Source organism: Solanum dulcamara, chromosome 9 (genome assembly GCF_947179165.1).
Source record: "Solanum dulcamara chromosome 9, daSolDulc1.2, whole genome shotgun sequence".
Lineage (NCBI taxonomy): Eukaryota > Viridiplantae > Streptophyta > Magnoliopsida > Solanales > Solanaceae > Solanum > Solanum dulcamara.
This window is the reverse complement of record NC_077245.1, coordinates 23690598-23695657: the sequence shown is the minus strand read 5'-3', so window position 1 is coordinate 23695657 and position 5060 is coordinate 23690598. Positions and strand designations below refer to the sequence as shown.

Here is a 5060-nt window from a genome sequence, read left to right as displayed (position 1 = left end):
TCTCCTTTTATTTGTTCAGCATGGGTCATGAGCTGACATATGTCTATTTCTTTCACAAGCATAGTGGCTCAGCATTCTCTAGTAACTAAGTTGGACACCCCCTAAAATGAACTTACTCATTGGGGCACGAGGGTCGGACACCAAAGTCGGAGCATACTTGGACAACTTCATGAAGTTGAGGGCATACTCCCTCACATTCATACTCCCTTGGTTCAAGTTGATAAATTCCATCACCTTTGCCTCCCTCAACTCTAAGGGAAAGAAATGATCAAGAAATGAAACTTTGAAATCCTCCCAACCTATAGGGCCTCTTTCAACTCTTTTGGCCTTTCATTGGTCAAACCACACTCGAGCGATACCCCTAAGTTGGTAGGCCACCATCTTCGCCTTCTTCTCAGCAGATATTCTTATAATATTCGTAATCTTATATACCTCATAAATGAAGTCTTGGGGATCCTTATCGCCTTTCGAACCATGGAACTCGGAAGGGTTCATCCTTGTGAAGTCTCTAACTCTTGAAGCCGGTGTGATCACATTTAGAGGAGCTATTACTCTTGGTTGGCCACAATACGAGCTAGAATAGTGATAGAGGTAGAAAACTCCTCATTAGTTACTGATCGGGAAGAGGACCATTAGCTTGAGGGATTTGTCTTCTTGGAGGCATGTTCTGAAAAATTGCAAGGAGCAATCATAAGAAAAGAAGGTCTTAGAGTACCACTTTATCGCACGACTTGGATCATGAAAGAAGTGAGAATTTCTAAAACGCCTCAAACCTCCAACTCATAAGTGTGGCGCGCTTCACACCCATGAATAAGACTATACTTGACGCGACATATTGTACACCCTAAGACACTTGGAAAACCTTGTGCTCTAATACCAAGTTTATCACGACCCAACTGAGAGCCTAGTTATAATATGGCGATCGAAACCCTGAAGGGATCCAACCAAACCTCTTGTACATATCATAAGCATACACAAGGCAAAATAAAAGCGAAAACATCATAAGAGAGTCTAAAACATGAATAGAAATCTTAAAATGTCTTATTACAACATAAACTAGAACATATGTCCAACTAGTTGCCTCTAAACATGAGTATGGGTGGGGGATAAGACATTTTCCTAGCTCACCATCAATATGAAACATAAGAAAAATCTTTGAAAATAGTAACTAACTCAAAAACTAGTCCCCGATAAATAATGACTCACCACAATGCTGCTGAATATGGTAGCTTAACTAGCCACGTAGATGAGTATGATCTTCAACCTCAACTCCTACATTATGAGACAATGTAGGCAAAAGTATGCATTAGTACATTGGAATGTACTTAGTATGTGGGCAATGCAATGCATAAAAAACCATATTTGTAACAATGACCATTTGAAATAGCATGTTAGGAGAAATAGTCGAAAATCATAAGTAGTCTTTAAGAAAGATCAATGCATAATAACTATAAGAGTATCATAAAAAATAAAAGATAGGATTAGTCATTTAAAACATAAAGAAATGTACATACGTAGGATAGGAACCATAACCGATAATAAGACCATACGAGCTATAACATAAAATCCAAGGATACCCACATCGAGAAGGAGGAGGCTACTTTGCTAGGGTAGACACCAGATCATGAACATGTGCTATTTGTGGATCCACTAGCTAGGCCAAAAAGGCAATCCTACGATGGCAAGTAGTTATGAGATAAGAGACTTTATATAAGAACCCCTTATTTCGAGCCCCCACCTCGAGTCCACATTCGGTGCTAAGTCAAATCCCACGGAATACATACATAGCATAAAAATCATAATGACGTGTATCATAGTCATGATCATAGGTTTAAAAATCATAAATAACTTATTTTCATAACATAAGTGAAATGCGAGTATTGTCCTTCCATATTATAAAGCATACATACATAGACATAATTCATACTTGGAAATTCATGATCATATCTTATAATTGAAATTAGGGTAAGACATAAATGCATGATCAATTGAATTGAAAATTATGTAATTGATGTGAAAACATACATGATCATAAACTTTATATCAGCCCCTACATAATTCATATAGATAATATCATTAGGAAGTATAATTAAAAATACTTATAATTTTCATCATAAACCCTAGAAATCAAAATAGGAGAATTCATGAAAAAACTCTTCAATTAAATGCAATAACCATTAATTTATATCAAAATAAACTCATGATCATACTTTGAATCATAATTCATGCAATAGGAGTAGAGATCATAAAACTCATAAAATACCATGTTTTAATTTGATAGAATCTTGAGGAATTGATTGGACTTCATGAATAAGAGGATCCATGAATCAATACCCACGTACCTTAAGTGAGAATACCAAATACTTTTGATGAACTTGTGAGTTTTGATGGAGAGCTTGAGTGAATTTACTTGAAGTCTTCAATGGAGCCCTTGAGAGCCTTTTTGTAGAGAGAGAAATATTTGATAGGTGAATTGTACAAGAATGAATAGAATTAGGGGTTTAGGTGAATTTATAGAGTCGGATTAGGCCTTAAAAATATTTAGGTTCATTGATTAATAATTGTGGAAAGGTCTAAAATGCCCTTAAAAAAATTCAACTCGGCCGGAAAACTCTCTCAAGTCTGCGATGCGGACCTATCGCGAACTCTACTATTTCATGAATTTCTTTGAAACTCTATTTTCCGATATACGGGTCTTAAAAATCTATCGAGACTATTTTTCTGCAGGTTTTGACCCCCTGATCAATATTTCGAACACAGATTTTCCAAAAAGATTAAGATGATGCATTATTTGAGCGGCCTATTCCCAAGGCATTCTTAAGGTACTTGTAATCATTTTTGAGGGATGTTACAGATAGAAAGATTAAGATAATTGTTAGGGTAAATATAAACCAAAGATAGTAATTACCTAGACATAAAAAATACCCTCAATAATCTAAAATCCAGAATACAAAGAAAGAAAGGGTAATCTTGAATTGAAATGCAATCAATTAACTCCAAGAAACATTGAAGATAGTCTAAGAACTAATTAGATTAATATTAGAATACAAGATATAATCAAAAGGGAGAAGAAATTTGAACTCATACATGAATACTTGCATGTAGTAGTAATTCAACGGAAGTTCAAACGTAGATATGAGACAAATACCCATCTCTCAGAGATAGTAGCACATACTCATAATCCAAAACAATCTGTTTTACGGGAGATATAATCACATATTTATACTAGGTTCAATTATTGGAGATTTTCAAAAAGATGACTAGTGAAGAATTTCTAAGGAAATAATAGTAGGGAGCTAGAATTCTTAGTGAGAAAATTAAAATATAAAACAACAACCATATAGAAAAGTCAAGAGAATACATGTTGTGCTATGTATACATATAAAATAATTCTGATTTGTGTATGCAAGCTAATTTTTAGTAGAAGGGGTTAATTGTATGAACTTCTTGCATCCCCTAGCTCTAGTTAGGAAAGAAATCTTACAATGGTCAAAGTGTTTTTTAAAGCTACATTCCGAACTACGATTTTACACGTCATGGATCAATACAAAAACAATAATATTCACGTCTCAATCCAAATCGTCATTGTCTGAATTCTTGCCTTCCCTTTTTGAATTAACTATGCTTGTTTTTAATAGTCATTTCATGGGTTTGTATATATTTTTTTTGTCAAAACAAATGAAACTTACTATTTAGGCTTATAAAAGTCTAGTTTTAATAAGATACCAAAAGATAAAGGCGGCACATCTCTTTGTTCTAAAATGAAACATAATTTTTTTTAAAAAGTGACCAAATGGTAAAGAGAATGATTTAATAAATTCTCCTGAAATTGTTAAATAATACCATATTCGAATAAAAATATAGCACAAATAAATTAAACCTCCGCGAAATAACCAAATAATTCAATGGAGGCGACAAACTAACATTAAAGCTTTAGATCTAAATCAATCTCCTCTTCTTCTTCATTCTTCTTTTCTGCATCCCTCTCTTTTGACATCATCTGCATATAACAATTTCCACTGAGATTATCGTCAAGATTGACTGGCGAATATATTGAATTTAAGCCCTTCCCATTATTTTTACTCTCAAAATTAAGGGTGTTCTCCAACACATCCCCTCTAGTTCTAATCATATCAATGTTGTTATTTCCTAGGACCTATTTTGTACTAAACGATGATGAGCTTGATGATGATGACTACTTCTTAGGGTTAAATCAATAATTGTATCCTAAAAAAATGGTAATGTCGGATAAAAAGTAGGCTTATGAATGACATAAGAATCTCTTTTAACACCAAAATGATGATTGATTGGTAAAAGAACTGTGAAATGGCATGTGTGAGTAGAAATTTGAGTAAGGGTTATAGTAAGGATTATATTTGGAAGGTCCAAATGGCGGAACAACATCAATAAGTTTTTTTTGTATTTTATCCAATGTCTTTTCCTGTTTGTGAGTGTTTTGGTGTCCCCCTGGGGCTTGCGAAGTAGAGAATTCTTTCTTACAGAAGCCGCAAGAGAAAATCTTAGCCTTTGAGGAACCCCTTTACTTGGGATTGCCTCATTAGAAGACTCACTAGCATGAGCCAAAGTTGAATTGAAAATATTTAGTCCAATATCTGAACAATTAATATTCTTGTTGTTGTTGTTACAATTATGGACTTTGAGATCCAGATGTTTTTCAGCAACTGATAATTCATGTATCTTCATTGATATCCTTCACAATTTTTTTCATGAGTTCAGAATTTGAACAATTTTGCCATTCCATCCGCCATCATTATAATCCAGCTCTGATTTTTCAAGTAAGATTTGTATGAAATTTTTTTTTGATGCCTTTGAATGAATTATTACAAGTCTTTTATAGACTGAAAAGAGATAAGAGGAATCTAAAATCTTTACCCTGATTGGCTACCTCTGATTTTCTATCTTCTGAGAGGGTCCACTTATCTTTGAGGTATCCCATGCTTTTGTTAAAGTCTTTTGCTTCGGCCATCCATCTTCTTTTGTAAAGTTGATGGCATGTTTTTCTGAATAGGACTAAGTACTTTCAGTGGAGTGGGTTCATT

The 5060-nt window shown here is 34.1% G+C and overlaps 1 pseudogene; it reads right to left on the bottom strand.

Annotated features, from left to right (window-relative positions):
- Window positions 1-3806: 3806 nt before the first annotated feature.
- Window positions 3807-4791, bottom strand: LOC129904029 (zinc finger protein 1-like; annotated as a pseudogene).
- Window positions 4792-5060: the final 269 nt, after the last annotated feature.